The 21,073-nt window shown below is 43.3% G+C and overlaps 1 protein-coding gene across 1 annotated transcript in view; it reads right to left on the bottom strand.

The window, feature by feature from the left end:
* The window catches only part of DYM (dymeclin), a 350,411-nt gene that overhangs the window by 24,779 nt on the left and 304,559 nt on the right, over positions 1-21,073 (bottom strand).

Genomic DNA, 21,073 nt, shown 5'->3' with positions numbered 1-21,073 from the left:
CTTCTCCTCTCTCCTCTCCAGGAGTAACTGCAGTCCAGACCATCTCTTCTATTTGACTGGAAAGTGGTACACTTGTGCAGTGAGTCAGGTCAACTCTCATGATGAGTGTGAACACATCTGCATGGAATTGACAGATCTTTTCGTAAATACACAAAGCGTCCTTTGAAAATCCTGGAGTCACGGAAAAATCTGTAATACCAAGTTTTACTTGTTCTGTATACTGAGAACAGCAGGTATACTGAGGAAATACAAGCAAAACAAGAGTAGTAGTACAAGAAGTTGGTTATGGAAAGACCAGAGCTTCAGGGCCAGATAACCTGGCTCAGCCTGACTTTATGACACAGAACTTTCTAGATGGAGTGATGCGTGAATTAAAGGAGATCACTTAGTTCTGCCAGAGCTACCAATGTGGCCACAAACAACAGTGCATAAATTGTATATTATTATAAACCAAATCGTATTTTAAAGTTACTATTTTAAAAGAATCTTGCTAGGATTCCTTCCAAACTAAAATATCAGACCGACCGAATGAACTAGAATTACTCTGGAAGTGATGTGTTTTGAGAGTTCAGACTAGTGACTTGAGCCTTGGGATTAGGTCATTCACTCACTGTTTGGAAAGACAAGGCCTTACGTCGCTAAAGGACAGAGATGGGATCAGCTCAGTGTCCTATGATGGCCCTGACTTTTCTTCAGGGTCACACCCTCCACAGATGTGCCGCCTCTCCTGATACCTTTTCATGAACAGTGCAGAAAATTTCTTATAAGACACAAAAAGTAAGATTCACACATGTTGTTTTGTGTTCCTTCCTTCGTTGCACCGGAATAAGTGGTACAAACAGACTTGCCTGTGGCAGTCCTAGCAAGCTGTGGCCTTGGATCTGTTACAAACCTGGGAACCAGAGAGCTGAGCCTGTAAAGAGCAAGGGGCTCCCAGCTGTCGCCTAGAGATAAAGAGCACGGCAAGGACTTGAAGCCACCTCTTCTGGGTGTTTAAATCTTCAGCCCCAGTTCCTGGTTTTGTTCTAGAGAAGTGAGGCTGATGGTTAAGTGGGAAAAGAACATGGGCTGAATGATTACTGAGCGCTTACTAGGAACTGTGCATTTATTGCCCTTCAATTTCCCCAGCTACTTCAGGAAGTAGGCAAAGTTCTAAGATAGACACATCCTACAGGTGAGGAACTGATGTACAGTGAGGGTTAAGTGACCTGCCCGAGACAGCACAGGTGGCGGAAACAGGATTTGCTCTGAAGGCCTGGAGTATCCTACCCGTCTCTCCATTTATGCGTTCCAGGGCATTGGTTTTGGGCTCTGTATTCGGTCCATAGCCATTTATCATTTCTACACTCAGGGAAAATCAAAGTATCCCCCAATCCTGCAGGGCTGGAGCCTTCCTTTGCCATTGGCATCCCCTAATTTACTTACGATTCCTCATTTACAAAGGAACAGAACAGAGGAAGTTGTTTCTTTGAATGCTGCTTTAGAAACTGTGCCCTCCTATACAGGAAGCCTCTTTAAGGGCCACCCTCTAGCGGGGTGCAGTGCAGGCGGGAACTGCTCAATCAATACTAGGTGAACAAACAAATGGGAGGCAAGAAAATCCTCATTGCAAACAGTAGCTTTGTAAAAAGAGGAAAGCTAGCCACTGGGTGCTGGAGATATTTATTCAAGGACTCAGAGGTCCAAGGACTGTGGGAGCCATAAATAAATATAATGATCAAGAGCCCACACGGCTCCTTGTATCCCACTGTATCCTGGTATGAAAAACCCTCAATGTTGGATTTGGTGGTTTTCTTCAATAGGGACTGTTAACAAGGAGAGGCTACGTGAGGGAACGGAGAGAACATGTGCAAAGAACTAAAATACTCACTGATTTTTCATTTTCAGATCCTATAGCTTAGGGCTGGGACACAGATGGCCAGAGATGAAGGCAAATCTTTTATGGTGCCTACCTGGCATTATTTCTTATCTCGGTATCAACAGGAAAAATGCTGAATACCCACATTAAAAAAAAAAAAACAAAAAACACCAAAAACATTTTACTTATTTATTTTGAGAGAGAGAGAGAGCACGCCAGTGGGGAGGATGCAGAGAGAGAGAGAGAGAGAGAGAGAGAGAGAGAGAGGGAGAGAGAGGGAGAACCCCAAGCAAGCTCCATGCTCTTGGTGTGGAGCCTGATGCGGGGCTTGATCTCACAAACCATGAGATCATGACCTGAGCCAAAATCAAGAGTCGGACACAACCGACTGAGCCGCCCAGGCGCCCTGAATGCACAAATTTGATAAGACTGATACTTAATGGCAGGAATCATTAGAAACAAAGAAAGAACTAGACACTCCATTTGAATGTTCTCTTAGGTGAAATTCCTCTAATGCACGTTTTTAAAGATAGACTGCTTTCATTCCCTCAAACACAGTCTTTTGTTATAAATATGCCAAAACTGAATGGAGATCACTCTTGACTAAATGTAATCACCCACTTCAGACTATGTAATATTCTGGGATACAACGGAAACCATGGACACAATGCTCTAAATGCAACTCAGATTCACAAAAGCTTATCTCTAAGTGATGAACAGAGAAAATGAGTCATTCGTTTACCCTTTATGAAACCAGTGTCTCTCTCTGGGGTTCAGATTATGAGCACAGCCACCAGCCATCAGAGGCCATGGGTTGGCTTTGTGACTTTAAATATATTTTTAGCAAATAGGAGCTACGCCAGTCAAGGGGAAAGGTGCTCACAGATAGTAAGGTTTTACTAACTTGGGAGCTAAAAGTTAAGATGAAGAGTATCTCCAAAGAGCGGGGAAGAGTCTGAAGAATTTACTCCTAAATATTACCCAGTGTATATGTGTTAAACATCGCATATTTAATGACAGAGAGAGAAAGGATAATAATGGTAAGACTACAAAGGGTCTCATTTATAGCATCTTGTCATAGGAACTATTGAAAATTAAATAAGGCTGTTTCTAGCTGCTACTGCTCTCAATTAGCCAGCAGCCACTTCCCCAGTCATAATAACTGCCACATGCACTTTGTGTGTTACCTCTGGCCTGCTAATTCCAAACACAGGAGGTCGCAGCCATAGACTGCGCTCCCCAGACTGGCCCACAACCGAACGCCCTGCTGGTCAGATTCCGTTGCACAAAATGGAATGATTCAGTACGTCAGAATATTTCAGATAATTTAGCCTAGTTCCGCTCCTTAAACATATGAACTAGATTATATACTTTGTGATAATTTAACCTTCACTTACCCAAACATTTTCTGTGCCACAGAACTACATGCTTCTCTTTATTTTTGTTCCTTACAGTTTCACAAAATTTAAACAATGGTCTCTGCTCTGAGTTACCAGGTTGTGCTGCCAATAAGGTGACTCACGTCATGTGTAAGGGCCTTCATTTTTGAAAATGGAAAAAATCAGTCCTGTGAAACTGACACTTTGGTTTGGTTTGAAAGGCGAGGATAACGTGCAAAATATAACGATCCCATCCCCAAAGGTCATCTTTTTATGTCTATGGAAGTAGCTACCCACCCCCGCCCCTCGACGGTCCGGGGGCTATACCTCCATAGACGTACGTGCCCCCCACCCCCACCCCGCCACTCCAGCAGCCCCTCCCTTGGGGGGCTCCTCGGACCCTCGTCCTGATAGGAGGCCCCAGGGCCCGAGCCACTAACAAAGAGTTAAAGCTCCTCCTGAACTCTGGAAGAAATCGGATTTCGTCAGTGAGGTTTGGCAATGTGAGAAGCCCAGTAACCAATTTCATTTCCTGATAAATGAATGGTCCACAGGGGAAAGTCGGCCAGTGAGTTTCGGAACTGTTGAGAGCTCAGCCTTTACTGAAAGACTCCTTGAAGGAGCCAGCCTGTCTATTGCTTATCACTGCTGAGCCAGCCGGCCCCATGCAAACAGGGCAGCTGCCAGACTCCACTCCCAGCTGACTGGAGAGCGAGGCAGAGGCCGGCACAAACGTGTGGTATCCCTTTAAGAAACGATACTGCTATCGTATGCACCCCCCTCCCATTATCCTGGCCCTTTTAACCTGTGGGTCTGGAAACACATGCCTATTAAAATTATTTTAGAGCAGCGGGTTTAATGGTCTTCATCACTTAAACGTAACCCCTCCCCTCTCCTCCCCCCCCCCCCCCCCCCCCGCAGCCCACCCGATACAAACTCTAAAATATCCTCGGTATCCAGCTTAGATTCAGATTTGGGGGAACGTAATGTCTAAAAACAGACAAATGCTCAGATAAAGAAGAGCCACGTGTAGAAAGTCGATCGGAGGGCAGTTTTGAAAGACAGAAAGTACTTCAAAGTTCTGAAACAAGTTTACCTGAAATGTAAGCAGCCCAATTAATCACAAGACCCTTTACCTTTTAAGCTTGAAATGAAATAAATACCTGTATGGCCAAGTAAACCCAAAGGCCATTCTCATAAATACAACCCTATATGCTGTATTTACACTTACAAATTTTTAAAATCTTGAACATTTATTCACATTAATTCGGAATTGGGGTCAAAGCATATACTTTCAAATATGTATGCCGGATTCAAGTGAATTTTTGTGAAAGGTTAGCTTGACATTTAAAAAAGCTAATTTGGCCTTGCTTAGAAAACACACAAAATTACCCTATATAAAATAGTCAAATGAACACTTGAAGGCAGGGGAAGGGAAAAAATCCTAAAAAAAAAATGGCTCCGGGCCCTTAATTATAAAAAATAAAGCAAACAAAATCTGAAACTAGTGAGCTTTCAAGAGGCTTGCAGGCCTGGACCGGTGGCAGGGAAACCTGGAGCTGATTAGCCCCACCCTTGCAAAGGCATTCTCGTGCCAGTGGTGATGGTGACGAGGGCACATGCTGGGGCTCTACAGCGAGGGGGAGCACGGATTCCACCCACCAAGAGCAACGCAGAGAATGAGGAAAAAGGGAAAGCCAGTGGGCCCTTTAGCTTCTTCTCTAACCATTCAATACATCGGTTTTTTCTTTCTTTCTCTTTTTCCATGGTTTTGGGACCACAAGATACATTCTTCCTTTGACTTCAATTTTAGATTCTTGGTGACACTGAGCTGGGCCGTCTCCAGGCCCAGGCTATGGAGAGAGGTCTGTGCATTCGTTCGGAGGGAATCAGTACTAAGTTGGCTTGAGCTAGGTCACATGATTTGATAACAGAAAGGGGAGAATGAAGGCACGGGAGTTTCCTAGGCTATTTAAAAACTGTCTAAGTTGTGACCCTCATTGGTCACGTGAACTGAAAAAGAAGGCCACTTTAACACCGGGGCTCTTTTGGTCTCTATGGCTTCTAAATCAAGAGCAAAAAATAAATTTCTAAGTACTGGGTTTCTGAACCACTTCGAATTTTAATTATCTATGCATATAATAGCTGTACATGGTACTTCCAAGTTCAGAAAATAAGCAAAACTGATAAAACTCAGAGGTTTAATTCAAAAATAGGGCTCATTACCTGTGGTAGGAGCGTTAGGTCTGGTTCTTAACATGAACAGAGCTATTTAAAGGTTAATCGCCAGTGCTTTGCAGAACGGAGCTAAGAATGACTACTGTATTTAATAAGCCAAAAGCACATTTGAGGCCTTTAATTAATCTGAAGAACTGTTTCTTGTAAGGATTCTGCAAAGCACATGGGTTTCTTATACAGTGGGTTCCAAAAGAATGAAAATGTTTTTCTGTTGTTTTCTTGTGAATGCGGCTGCTTTGAGCCGCGCTCAGGTTTAGAAGCTGGATGGGGTGGGAGCGGGGGGGGGGGGGTGCGGGGGTGGGGAAGGCTTCCAGAGAGGGGGTGTACCGACAGACGGCCGTGTGACCAGACTCCCGGGGTTCTGAGAGGAGAAGCTGCTGCCAAGCAGGGCAGACGGGACAGGATTTCCCTCAGATGCTCCCCAACTAAAACTCTGAGAGGTCAAGAACCTCGCTTCAACTTTTGCCTCCTTGCTGGTGAAGGACGGCCAGCATGATTTTTACAAGCTAGACAATGAGTGAGGACCCAAGATCCCAGGGACTGGCCAGCTAGGAATCTGAGGTTCTCATGAGGAGGAGGGGCCAGGGCAACCCCCTCTTTCCGCGTGCTTTTCCTTCCTTCAGGTCCTTTTCAGTCCACGTGAGTCATAGGACTTTCCCCTCTGAGAGCTGAGTGTGTCGGGGGCAGACCCAGCCTGAACGTGGGGTTCTCTCCCACTCCCACTATTCCTTAGGCCTCTCCTCAGACTTTCCTCCAAGGATCCGAGTCACTCAGCAATGTTAGTCTAGCCAAAGCGAACAAATACGATCATCATAGAGCTGAGGACTTGTAGGCACAGAGAGGTTCAGTAAAGGAGAAACAGGGAGTTGACGACAGGGTCACAAAGAAAATACACATTTCTGGATCCTTACTTGGGAAACTGGCAATAGGTCTGATGAGCTGTAAACTATAGATGCGCAATTTCATCCACGTTTTGACGACGGGGGCAGTGGGTAATGGCTGTAAAATGTCAGGATTTTTCCAACACTGAGAATTCAAAACATTTACTACTCTGAGTCCTGGAAAGAAGGAATGGTAGTTTAAGTTTTGAGGTGGGGAAGCAGAGGGATCAAAAGAATGTTTACTCTGTTTTATAGGAAAAAAAAAAAGTTTTATGAAGTGCTCTTTCCAGTGGAAGACATAATTATTATTTTCTGCTGGGAAACATTCTGGCTAGTTTACAGTAAGGACCTGATATAACATGGGAAGAGTTTAAACCCCACACGTTTAAGAGCTTGCTAACACATATTTTCCTATGTTGAGGCTGTGGTGATGTTTATCCTTCCTTTCGATAGAGCAGTGTCGGAAAAGTGTTAGCACCAGCACCCTGTGACTGCAGAAGCAGGGCCACGTTCAAATGAATTATAAGCAGGCAGGCAAACAAATAACCCCGACCCACACTTAATCTTACTACTCAAAGTGAGTAAATGTTTTCTCTTTGGGGAGTGATCGTCCTGTCTGTGTGTGTGTGTGTGTGTGTGTGTGTGTGTGTGTGTGTCTATAGTTGGATGGGTGAATACACAAACACATACACACAAGTGCGTATGTATAAACACAAATATGAATATAGCTGTAATCGTGTAAAAAGTGTTATGATGTTTCTGAGTCTGGAAGACATTAAGAAAAGCTGCCACGCCTTTCTCGTTCTAGATGACACCATAAATTATTTCCTACTTTTGGTTTACTCTCCACGCTATAGAGAAGTAAACTACTGTCATGTGTTCTGGTAAAACATTACATTGTAATTGTTCAAGTAATTTACCACTCCAATGTGATAATGAGCCCTGTGTTGTCTACGCTCTGGGACGATGGGCCACACAGAATGATTTTTGCGGGGCCTGTTGATTTTTCTATGAAGACTTATCATATAAGAATGTAGGAACAACATAAAGGGTAGAATGTTCGCATCCTGAAGAAACCTGGAAAGGAGTGAGTTGTATATTCCACTCTAAGACAATCTCTGGAGGTAGTGAACAAACGTGGTTTCAGTTACTCCCAGAAATCTCCCTGGGAGTGGCACGGACAGGCTATGGATGCCACAGAACACACCGCTGCTGCCAGTCCCGATAACTTTTTGGTAGATAATACGCTTAGATGGAAAATCTTTTTCTCGTTCCACCTAGAGGAGCTCAGTATTGGAGGGCGGGTGTTAAATAGTTTTTATTCTGGCACAAGGGCGGGCCCTGGGCTGTGTGAGAAGGAACACGGGGAAAGAATGCTCGAGTCCCCTGTAGGACCATAGCCCGGAAAGCTCCTTTTTTCTAAGATCTGAACTCTTGAAACGATAGAACCATTAATTAGCTCTTTTCTCCAGTGGTGAAACACACGGTGCCTTGCACGACAAGGGAGTGTCACAAAAGTACTTTTTCTCTTTTTTCCTTTTGGCAATGTTTTCCTGGTCTCCAGTTAAAAAAATTTTTTTTTTAAAGATTTTATTTTGGGCGCCTGGGTGGCTCAGTCCGTTAAGTACCCGACTCTTGGTTTTGGCTCGGGTCACGATCTCAGTTTGTAAGTTCGAGCCCTACGTTGGGGCTTGTTGCTGGCACAGAGTCTGCTTGGGATCCCTTCTCTCTCTTTCTCTCTGTCTGCCCCTCTCTTGCTGTCTCTTTCTTTCTCAAAATAAATAAATAATCTAAAAAAAAAGATTTTATTTTAAAATAATCTCTACATCCAACATGAGGCTCGAATTTACAATCTGGGGATCAAGAGCTGGGTGCTCCACTGACAAGCCAGCCAGGTGCCTCCTTCAGTTAAATTTTTGAATTGAACTCTGGCATCTGTTAGGTGAAAATGACCAAACTGATTGTTTCCTTCTTGTTTGTTTATTGATATTATCATACAATAACATTGAGTAATTTCAGTGTTCAATTCGCCAAGTTTTGCTGTTTGGATGCACTCAACGCATCGCCACAATGAAGATACTGTCTGGTTTCATCACACTAAGAAGCCCCTCCTGCCCCTTTGCACTTACCCTGCTCCCCTTGGCCCAAGGCAGCCACTGATCTGCTTTTGGTCACAATTTTGTCTTTTTAAGCATTTTGTTAATTTCTTTAATTTTAATTGTTCGTTTTTAGTTTATTTATTTATTTTGAGAGACAGAGCGTGAGTAGGGGAGAGGCAGAGAGGGGGAGACAGAATCCCAAACAGGTCCAAACCATCACTGCAGAGCCTGACATGGAGCTCGAACCCACGAAATCATGGGATCCTGACCTGAGCCAAAACCAAGAGTTGGACACTTAACCAGCTGAGCCACCCAGGCACCCTGGCATTTTATTAATTTCTAATCATCACATTTAACTTTGATGATTCTAGTCTTCTTACAATTATTGAGGCTTGCTCTGGGGCTCAGAATATGGTCAATCTTGGTCTAAATGTGCCATGTGCATTCAAAAAGAACCTGGATTCTGCCACTGTTAGGTGAAATGTTCCATGAATATCAATCAAGTCAAATTGACTCATAGTATTTTCCAGATCTCCCGTGTCTTTGTTGATTCTGTTTTGTCTGGTTGTTCTACCAACTACTGAGATTGGGATGTTAAAATCCCGATGATAGTGGAAATGTCTCATGTTCCCTTTAATTCTGCCAATTTTCTGCTTCATGATTTTGATGCTCTGTTTTTGGTCCCTATACATTTACAATTGCTTATATCCTCCTACCGAATTGTCCTTTGGACCATTAGGACATATTCCTCCCTTTTGTCCTAGGTTTTCATGTGAAATCTGTATTCTCTCATATTAACATAGGCACTTAAACCTTATGCTTACTGTTTGCATGGTACCTCTTTGTCATTTCGTCATTTGCTTTCAGCCTATCTGTTACCTTTAAATCTTTTTTTTCAATGTTTATTCATTTTGAGAGAGAGAGAGAGAGAGAGAGAGAGAGAGAGAGAGAGAACACGGGGGGATGGGCAGAGAGGGAGATACAGAATCTGAAGCAGGCTCCCAGCTCTGAGCTGTCAGCACAGAGCCTGACGCAGGGCTTCAACTTGTGAACCACGAGATCATGACCTGAGAGGAAGTTGGACGCTTAATCAACTGAGCCACCCAGGCTCCCCATCCCCAGCCTATCTGTATCTTTAAAGTTAAAGCACTTCCTTTGCAGACTGTATATATTTAGGTCTTATTTTCTCCATTCTGGCAATCCCTGCCTTTTAATGAGTGTTTAGCAAATGAGTATTTTATATAATTTTTGATGTGACTGGGTGTGGGGTCCGCCACCTTCTTTTCCGTTTTCTATTTGTTCCTTTGTTCTTCCTTTCCTGCCTGATGGGGGAGGGGAGAATCATTTGAATATTTTTTATATTTCTGTTTTCCTGCTGGCTTTCTGGCTATTCATTTTTGTATTATTTTTTATAGTGGCTGCCCTCGAGATTACAATAAACACGTCTACCTTTTCACAGTCAACTTACAGACAACAATTTACTACTTCATGTAAAATACAGAACGCACAGGAGGGCCATTCCATCCTCTCCTAACCTTTATGCTATCACTGGCATTTACCCAGATATATTGCCCCTTCCGGTAAATACTCATTCTTTCCCCCAAATCTGAGTTTCCGTCTGGGATCATTTCCATTCAGCCTAAAGAACTTCCTTAGCACTTTTTATAATGCAAGTGTGCCGGCAGCGAGTTCTGTTGGTTTTCTTTTACTTGATGATGTCTTTATTTCATTTCCATTCCGAAATGATCTTGTCACTGGATATAGCATTCTGAGCTGACAATTGTTTTTTCTTTCATACTTTGGAAATCTTGTTCTGTTTTCTTTAAGACAATATGGTTTCTAACAAGAAGTGATACATTAACCGGACTGTTGTGCTCCTGCACGTACTATGACATTTTTCTCTTGTTCTTTATCACTGGCTTTCGGTACTTCTGACAATAGCATGCCTTGATGTGGCATTCTGCGTTTATTCTGCTTGGTGCTAGCATCTGGCATTTGCACATTTCTGTCTTTTCCCCCCTTGGTTCTTTTTTTTTTTTTTTTTTTTTTAATGTTTATTTAGTTTTGAGACAGAGAGAGACTGAGCGTGAGCAAGGGAGGGGCAGAGAGAGAGGGAGACACAGAATCCGAAGCAGCCTCCGGGCTTCGAGCTGTCAGCACCGGGCCCAACGCGGGGCTTGAACGCACAAACCGTGGGATCATGAGCCGAAATCGGATGCTCAACCGACTGAGCCGCCCAGGTGCCCCTGCCCCTTGGTTCTTTTTTATTGTTTCTATTTCTCAGCTGAGACTTTTCATTTTTCTGCTGAGATTTTCATGCACTGAAAACATGTTTTATGCAATAAAAACACTGAAGAGAGTTATAGTGACTGCTTTAAAATCCTTATCTGCTAGTTCCGACATCTGGTTCATCTTGGGGTTGAATTCGATTGATTTTCTTTTGTTTAGAGAATGTGTTCCATTTTCTTGGTTCCTTGGATGTTGGGGTATTTTGGATTGCATCCTGAATAATATTAAGTTGTGCAGATTCTTGTCTGGCCTTGAGCTGCGAACCTTGGACTTGGTGTCGCACTCTAGTCTCTTGTTCTGATCTTTTGCCTTTGCTGAGCTGCTTAAAGTCTGGTCCTTAGACGTGTGGTTCACACGTATTTCAGAGGTGTGGGGAGACACATTTTAGGATCCCCTTTTCTCCTGGGATTCCTTCACGATTTTCAGACTTCATAGATTCTCTGCCTCTCTTTTCTGGTTCTCTAGGCCAGAAAGGTTACAACTCTCCCCTCACGCCCCGCCCTGTTTCTGCTAGGTGTGTGCTTGCCACTGCAGTTAGCCCCAGGCTAAAAGCCTCAGGGGGACAAGGAGGTCAGTTTGTTATCCCCCAACCTCCAAGTGAAAGTACTCTCCGCCAGGGTCTTCTGATCTGTGCACTCCTCTCTTTCTTCAGGGTGGCAAATCTGGTCTTCCCTCAGACTTCTGGTCTTTGGCTGAAGTGCTGGGAGTCTCTTTCCCACATACGGTTCAGGGATCCCTCACCGATGGGGACAGACACACTTTGGGGATTGCCCCTCGGGCTCCTTCCCTTCTGGGGTTCCTCTAGTCTCCTCAGCACTCAGGCTTTCCCAGCTTCACTTCTGTGGTTCCTCAGGCCAGGAAAACCAAGTATTTCCATGTGAACCTCTCACCACCGTGGAGTAAACTACACGGGCAGTGCTTATTAGCCCCAGGCTATAAAAGCCAAGGACACAAAACTTCTCTACCTTCCAATCTCCCTCCTCTAAATAAGCAAGAACTCCTGTTGGAATCTGTTTGCTTCTGTTCACTCTCTAGTGCCTAAAATACAGCTGTATGTTGTGTTATTTGTCCAGGCTTTCTAGCTATTTCTGTAGGGGGTGTCATGTGGGGTCTTAGTCTACGACACCTAGAAGCAGGTGTTCTCAAGCTGATTTTCAACCGAGCTATCTTCATTCATTCAGCCACACTTGACGAGTGGCTATTCTGTGCAAGGCAGTGTATTATGCTAGATGCCATCGGGAGACATAAACATAGACAGCATGGCAAAGGACTAAGAATGAAATGAGAGATGAAAATATATATACATATTTGTATACAAGATAGCACGGGAACTTTTTTTTGGTAGCTTAAAATTGGAAATCATCTGCATGTCTACCAGCGGTAGAATGGATAAACCATGGACTATTTACACAATGCGATATTAACACATCAGTGGAAAGGAACAAACTTCATGTAGCAACAAAAACGTCTCTCATAAACAATGCTGAGCGAAAGAAGGAAGGTGCAAAGAAAAATAAACTGCGTGATTCCGTCTGCGAAAAGTTCAAAAACGGAAAACCAGGTCGTTTGGGCATATACACATGGATGGTAAAATTATGAGGAAGAATCAGACAGTCACCTCCAAAGTCAGGACAGCGTTTATTTCTAGGCATTTCTGGGCTGTTGGCAATGCTCCATGTCTCGATCTGAACAGTGAATGCATGGATAGTCACTTTATAATTATTCTTTTATAGCACACATCTATAGCTTATGTAGTCATCTATATAAAGATGCTGTTCACAGTTTAAAAGGAATGGGGGTGGCTTTATTAGGAAATGGAACCTTGACTACATTTGCACATGAGGCATGACCACGAACCAGTTATTATTCTTAGGACTCAAAATTCTTCTGAAAATGGGTATAAAACATGTTCCTTCCAATCTAAGACTAGTGAGCAATAATATAATTTGATAGCAAACACAGGTTTAACTTAATACCAAAGAAAAGCCAACTTTAAGTGTTTTTTAAAAACTGTGTCCCAATTTTAAACATCACAAGGTCATTTCTGTTTGAAAGAGCACGGGAAAAATCTTTTTGATGAGCACAGGTCCTTTCTGGACACAAATAACTAGCCGATATTTTATCATTTTTTTTTTTTTAATGTTGGAGTCTCTGTATATCTGATTCTTTTAAGAGGGGCATACTGGTAGTGATCTTCGTAGTGTAGTGATCGGCACTATATTGGTCAGAGATTAGGAACCCCCTGAAATATCTGTCCAAGTTCGTAAATTTAGCGGTGCTTGCTATGAAGACCTTCTAAGTTTTCAAAATGGACTCAGTTGCTTGCAATTATCATGCAGTGCCTGAGGTGCTTCCTGCTGCCCTCAGAGCTCTCAGGCGAGAATCCTGTAAGGAACCTGGATGTGGGGAACTGCCAGGAAAACAAATTGTTTCATCAGTTCCTTAGTTATCCCCAGTCGCTGATCGGCATTGACAGTACTCATGTTCTTCACAGAACCAGGCTTTCGTGGCCTTGAGCCCTCTAAAACTAACGGATGTGGCACAAAGAAACTTTAGCGAGTATGGCCAGATGCTTACCAGCGTCCTCAGTGTGATTACTTATGGACCAATCACTGCTCTTTCCAGCGTGCCCCAGAAAGGAAAGCCACCGCGAAGAAAGTAGTTTTGGTCCTCCAAACAAACCAATTTTGCTACACGCAAGGGATTACAGTTAGTGGACTTTGCTTTCTTTAAAAAGTCTTTTATCACCTTGAAATTTTCAGAAACTTTTGGGATGTGTATGCTCAAGTAAGAACATCTCTTTAAGAAATCACCAGAACCAAACACAATGATTTAGTGTTCTTATTCTTTCACTTAACAACATTCTATTTTTTCTCTGGCTTGAGAGTACTAATAAGGAGAACCCACAGAACAAATTACTATAATTCGTTAGTCATCCTTTTTTTCAGAAACAATTCATTCTTTCACTTATTATCCAATAAAAAGAAATAATTTTGTAACGATCAGGGAGCTTTTCTTTTTGGTCATAAATTACATTACAAAACACTTTGTAAGGATTAGAGCGAATGACTTGAACAGTAGCTCTAAAGGCAACGGAACAATCTCAGTAATTATGGTCAACCTAACGGAAAAGTCAAGACTGGGACAGATGAACAATAATAACTGGTTCAATTTTTTTAACCACCAGAGTCGAATCTCTCCTCAAGAAATGTTAGTCTGTGAATCACACATTTCTGCCTCTACCAAAGAAAGTAATTCTATCAAAACCGATAGCAGAGATTTAAAGATAAAACCACACACATTCACGTTTCCTTTTCAGTGGAAGAGTATCAGCATTTTCCACTGCTGCCCTTGCATGGCAAACGTGTGTGTGTCCCTTCCTTGGTCACTAGAAATCGTGGTTTAGAGAAGTGGGCAAAAATTCTCTGCCTACAGAAAAATCAGATTTTTATCACTTTTCAATTACGTGTTCTAGCTTTCATGACTATACGTGAGATGTAATGAAAACAGAGACCAAAGTTTTATACTCTGGGATCACAGAGTAAAAACTAGGTTTGATTTCTTTCTCGTTCATCACAAGGAAGGGAAAAAAATCCTATCAACTGCTTACAAATCTACCATATGTTTAATGAAACAAAAATAATGTAAGACATTAAATATCATGAGTTAGACTATGGATCAAGAATGGCTATTCTAAAAGTTAGTATGACATGAAGTTTTTGCATGTTTAGTGCAATTTCAATACTATGTATGAGAAAACACTCCATGTATGTTTGAGTACTCTATAAAGTAGCAATAAGTCTAATTTCAAACATTTTAAGGTCATTCTACAACCCTGAGTAAGATACTGTTGAAGCCAAGAACTTAACTAGGTGTATTATGCATGCTGTAGGTTAAACAAACTGATCTAATAGGCAAATAGGGTTGTGAATTAGGAGACAAAAATTTAAGGTTTAAAAGAAAGAAGAACGGAGATTCATGGCTCAAAGAGAAGATGAACTGAAATGAATATGGACAAAGCATTAGATTCTCTTTAGCCTGTTTCCTCACTTGCAAAATGTAAATTGCCTTCGTATTTCTTACAGTTGTCAGGAAGACTAAATAAAAACGCTTATACAAAAATACCTCGCTGAGGACCTGGCACAGAGCAAGTGCTCAATAAACGGAACCAGATAATAAACAACAAAGGAAAAAGAGCCAAAAGAGGGATATTTATGTCAGACCGAGGAACAGATATGCAACATTTTAAAAGACACGGACTTTAATTTTTGGCGACTGTTTGTCTAGTTTATAAAGTAACTGTGGTATCTTCTATCGGGAAGAAACAAATCTTCTATTTTACGGTTTATCATGGAAGAGTTCTCAGTGTTTTATAGGAGAGGAAGATAAAACTGCTCTGATCCCACCAAGGCTACCTGGTAACCCTCACCATCATGGCCTTAGTCTTCATGCGGGCTGGGATTTGGAGGAAACCAGGCCATATGGTAGTGGTTCTTCAATCTAGTAAATCATCTGGACCACTCAGGGAACCATTTAAAGTGACAGGTTCCCAAATTCATCACCAAACCACGGAGTCAGAGTTTGAGGTGAGACCCAGAAATCTGCATTTGGAAACAGTGCTCTATGTGACTGTGTGCACTCCTGGAACCCTCAAGTTGATGGGAGGAGAGACAGGCATATTACGGAGCTGTAATCATTAAGACAGTATGGTAACTGGCACAAAAATGGACACACGGATCAATGCAACGGCAGATTTGTTCTTACGTAACACCCATACAGACAGGCTTCTAACAGCCACAAGTTCTCTTGTGCTTCCTATAGTCTTGCCCTGAGAAACTGCTCTGAGGGATTCTACTGAGGGGATGACTCTCCTTGGCTAAGACTTTCCATTTGCAGACCGGTGACTTGAAAAGCTAGAACAACATCCTGCACGTGTGTGTGTTGGGGGAGTGTGTGCGTGCATGTGCACTTGAGACCGTGTATTTCCTAAGACAGTCCTCACGCGGGGATTGAAGGGTCTTAAGAATCAGCTGCCAGCATTATGCAGAGGTCTCCCGAACCACTAATGATCTTGTGTTTATTGTTCCATGACAGATAAAAGTAACTTATGAGTAAGACTTGATGCTTGTCTTTACTGGGCAGGAAATCAAGGAGCTTAGAACAGGAGGGAGAGCCACTCTGACTTTTAAACTTCTGCAGAGATCATTCTGGGCTTAGGGAAACTTCGGTAGGAATGTAGCCAGTGTTCCTTTTTTTAGGATGGAAGTCCAGCCCAGACCTGTACCTTTTACAGTTAGCGCTTCCTAGAATCCACCCAAAAGTGAAAAGGGATTGATAATATTCCAAAAAGAAGAGAGAACAAAGTACAAAAAAAAAAAAAAAAAAAAAAAAAAAAATTAAGTCAAAAAGTCAAACGCGGCCACGGGAACAATTAAAGTAGTTACAAGCTAGTAGCAGACTGACTCTCAGGAAAAGGCTAACTGTTGGCCGGTGGGATGGTGCTGGGCACAGGAGCTCAAATTTCCCTGTCCGAACGCGAGTGACTTATTCTCGGTGTTTGTCAGAACCTGAGAACGTGCATGCTCTACACATCCCGAGGAAGAGAGAAATCAGGCAGAAAGAAGCAGACACTGGCTCCGTATTTTTCACATGAGCCCAGTAGCTCCATCACGCTCTTCCCTTTCCAAGAAAGATGCAGAAATAGAATGAGGTCGCTTATCTGAATAGTTTCCTCTGCTTGAACGATAATGAAATCAGTGCAAGCCAAGAGGCAAGAAGAGATATTAAAAATTTAGGGAGGTCAATCTGCACAGGCAGTATCCTGTTGATGGGTGCACTCAAGTGGAGGTCAGATCAGGGTTTTGAAGCTCTCAGAATACACAGTGTGGAATAATATTATAGGCTTAAAAACTGGAACTATTCCAACAAGGTGACCAGGACTTCTGCTTTGACCTTTGTTCTGCAATGGTGTTTTGGCACGAAAGTGGACCCTGCAAGAAGTCTATGGAGAGCTGTTCTCCAAAGAAGCATGTTAATCGGAAGCAGAATCTCAGACCACCACCCCGTGGTCAACAGACCCCCTTTTCTGCCTGCCTCCCTTCCATTCGGCAAATATGGAAGTGCCCTGATGTGCCAATAGAGTTTCAGACTCTTCAAATTAACAAAACGTGAAGGTCCCTGACCTTCTGGAGCTTCCATTACCTGGGAGAAGAATAATAAATAAGCACACAGTATGTTACATGATAAATAATGTGAAGGAAGAAAAAAAATACAGAATTAGGGGACAGGGAGTGTGAACATTGAAACCAGAGGTCAGGGTAGGCCTCAGGGAGTCAGGCATCAGGTGCTTGGGCGAGCGAATACACCAAGGGGGTATGCAGACATCGGGGATAGCAGTTGAAGCAGGCAAGAGAAACCAGTACGAAGGCCCTAAGAGTGGAGAGCTGCTGGTGTGCCGGGGGGAATTAGCCATTGCTGTGCTTTTCAAACTTGAACTAACATCAGACACCACCTTTGGGGCTTGTTAAAACGCAGACAGCTGGGTCCCAGCCCCGGAGCTTCGACTTCAGGAATTCTGGGGGCCCGAGAATGTGCATTTCTTTTTTTTTTTTTTTTTTTAATTTTTTTTTTTTTCAACGTTTATTTATTTTTGGGACAGAGAGAGACAGAGCATGAACGGGGGAGGGGCAGAGAGAGAGGGAGACACAGAATCGGAAACAGGCTCCAGGCTCTGAGCCATCAGCCCAGAGCCTGACGCGGGGCTCGAACTCCCGGACCGCGAGATCGTGACCTGGCTGAAGTCGGACGCTTAACCGACTGCGCCACCCAGGCGCCCCGAGAATGTGCATTTCTAACAAGTTTCTATGGGATGCGGATGCTGCTGGCACAAGGGCTATGCCTTGAAAACCAACATTCTAGGGGCGCCTGGGTGGTTCAGTCGGTTAAGCACTGAACTCCACTTTGGCTCAGGTCATGATCTTGTGGTTCATGGGATGGAGCCCTGAGTCGGGCTCTGTGCTGACAGCCCAGAGCCCGCGCTTGGGATTCTCTCTCTCCCTCTCTCTCCGCTCCTGCCCTGCTTGCACGCATGCTAAGTAGATAAGATAAACTTAAAAAAAAAAAAAAAAAGATCTAATGCTTATTTCAAAAACTGAGTTACTAAATCATAGTGGACTATTAAATTGATTTAATGGGTCTGCCTGGCAATTAAAAAAGAGGAAAGAAATAGGAAATATCAGCACTCATCACATTTACTGAGGACAAATGAAATGTTTCTCTTTTATGAAACTTTTGTTTCGGTTGTATAGAAATGTGTGTAAGATGCATATTTTGCTGTGGGTGGCAGTCAAACAAATTTGAAAGCCGCCAGTCTAATGACATTAGTGTGTCACTAAATAACACCAGCCACATTGATCTGGTCGTAGGAATTATGAGAAATCTTACGTTTTCAGTGGGACACAAAGCTGAACTTGCCTTGGGTGTTCGCTTTCACTCACCCATACATTTCCTCTGCCTGGATTTCTTTCTCATCTCAGCCCATGGAACCCTCACCACCCCTTTAAGACAGAGAAGATCAAGTCCAGGTTTCTCTTTAAAACCTTCCCAGCGACGTCCCCTTTTCCTGCTCTGACCTCCCTCAGAACTGAACTTCTATGCTGTTCATTTGACGTGCAGCACTGATTGCCCTGCTCTGTGCGCGGTCTTTGCGCGCTGCTCCTTTCTCTCCTGAAACGGGGTACGTAGTTTTGAGGACAGGGTCGGTGTCGCCTGCACCTGTATCTGCCCACCAAGGCTCTGGCCATGTCGTGTTTAAAGTGGACTAGCTGCAGACGGAATAAACAGTCAAAACACATTTAAAAATTATAATGTGTTATTTGTATGCTGTATGTACTACAAATGAGGATGATGAAAATCTAGTAAAGGAACAGTGAATGAATAAATTCTGAGATGTAAATGTGGGGACAGAGGCACACAGATGGTGGAAACAGCACAAAACGCAGGGGAACCAATCAGCTGGGAGAGCTTAGCGCTAAGGGCAGGCACAGCCCCCACCTTCCCATTCTGCACCCCAAAGCCTGGGCCGAGGGGTCCTCACTAAAGCAGGCCATGGAGACAACCCTCACTTTGCACTGGGTGAGAGTAAGTCCTTTTGATGTTTCGCTCTAATGCTGCGAAACGGGTAAGGAGAGCTGAAGGAGCAAAGGAGAAATCGGTATTTTTGGCAGAGAGGAGAGCTAGAAGGAAATCAAGAGGCGGGGTGGAAAAGTTCATTTCCGCCGTGACTGTGCTGCCTGGGTGAACCGGGGTGGGCCGCTCGGGAAAGGGAAAGCCTGCCCTGGGACTTGAGGCATGAGGAGTGCATCCAAAGAAAGACAGGCAGCTGGGAGGGGGCGTTAGGAAAGGAGGCAGGAGGCAGGAGCAGCAGGAGGCAGGCACAGACCGCGACAATGCCGACCTCGTGGAGGTGGGCCAGCAGCCTGGAGCCCAGGATCCATAGGCAAACGGGACCCAGGGTCGAGAGCGAGGCTCTGCCGGGCCCCGCGTGCTGGCCACAGGAGAGTGGGCACAGGAGACTCCCCTGGTTACGGGGGGGGGCGGGTGGGTGGGATGGGAACGTGGAGGGAAAGGAGAGATTTGGGAAGTAACTAGAATTCACAGAACTGGTGGCACTTTTGAGTTAGAGAGGATGTCGGCTGGTCACATTTCCACGGGAAGAAATCCACAAGGACACAGGGGAGCGTGGCTGCGGACCTGCTGACGAGAGTTTCTATGGGACCTGGAGGCAGGCCACCAACAGCAGGTGGGCACGCCAGGGTGGCACTCAGGAATCAGCTCTGGGGACACAGAGCTGACAGACACTTGGGGTGGGGATGGGGAGAGACTCCCGGTAGGAGAGAGGAGGAAGTTTTTAAGCAAGTCAGTATTAAGAAGCTATGAAAAAATTCTTGAAATTTCAGTTAACTAGATTTCTCTTTACATGACTAACAACAGAATATTCTAAAAAGTGAATATAAAATAAAGGCTTTAAAAATAATTTAGTGTCCAACTGGCTACCTGCCTTTAATCCTATGCTTTATCAAGTAAATGAGAGGAGACGTTTAGTTAATTGTCAGTGACTTGTATTATTCCGTAGCTTCCTCTTTATCCTAAAAGGGAAGCTATCTTCTGGTTAATTCCCCCTGAAAATCAGGGCCTAATTTTCAAACGCTAGATATGGTATCTTAGTTTTCAAATTACAGATAATTCACGGGATCAAAGAAAAGAGGGAACCTGGGGGACTTTATGCAGTTGAATATGAGATGGTGTGGTAGTGGTAGGAGAATCCGCACAGGCCTGGATGCATTCTGACCCATTGTCATGACGCGCGGATCGCTCTTGGGAGTCCGAACAGTCCCTGTTGCGGACGCAGACAGTGCGAACTTTGAGCTGTGGCTTCGAACTCAGCTCCTGGAGGACACACTACCTTTATTTATTTCCTTCCAACCCCTAAAGGAGAAATAAGCAACTTAGAATTTCAGAGCCTGTTCTTTAGGTCTCTGTTTATGCAGGAGAGTCTGAAAAAACTAATTACCTGGTATTGCCTTTCCCAGACTTCACGGAATACCAGTAAGAAGAGGATGTTTAGAATGACATTAATACTATTTACTCTGAACAGCCAAGTTGTTTAACTATATAGACAGATTTATCCAAAGAGTATATGTTCCCACACAGGATATTACACAAATATTTTAGAAGGCTATGTCAAATAACATTTGATTGAAAAATATTTTATTTGGTTGAAAGTCAATTACTATGCCATGGGCTTCCAGATCTTAATGTTTACTTGCCCAAAATTGGAAGAATAACTCCTCTACAAATTTGGCTTCAGTCCTATAATGCAAGGAAAACTTCAAGACCTTTTGGCTCATCTTCAGCTGACACTAGCTGATTATTTCTCAGGAGCAAGGAGCCTTGTGTTCCTCTTAACAACACAAAGGGTCGTTGGAAAGAACTCCGAATTTTCTTGATGTTTAATTTATATTTTAGGAAAAGAACAAATCAATAACTGCACACTATCCCACACTTTCAGAAAGACCTTATTACAACAGCATTTCCAATTTAAAACAACCTCTTTTACATCAATCTTGCACACAAAGCTATTATTACGGGCCCGACAATTATTTTATCAGTATATAGTAGTAAACCAGCCAAAAGGCAATAATGTGCTGTCATGTGGTAGAATACAAATATTATTCAACACACAGCTTGAATTTTCAATCAACTCTAGATACAGCAGTGTTCTATGAATTAAACTCTAGAGGTTTTAAGTGATTCGTTTTATTATAAACA

The sequence above is a fragment of the Lynx canadensis genome, chromosome D3 (genome assembly GCF_007474595.2).
Source record: "Lynx canadensis isolate LIC74 chromosome D3, mLynCan4.pri.v2, whole genome shotgun sequence".
Lineage (NCBI taxonomy): Eukaryota > Metazoa > Chordata > Mammalia > Carnivora > Felidae > Lynx > Lynx canadensis.
The sequence above is the reverse complement of the archived record's forward strand: the minus strand, read 5'-3'. Positions and strand labels throughout refer to the sequence as shown.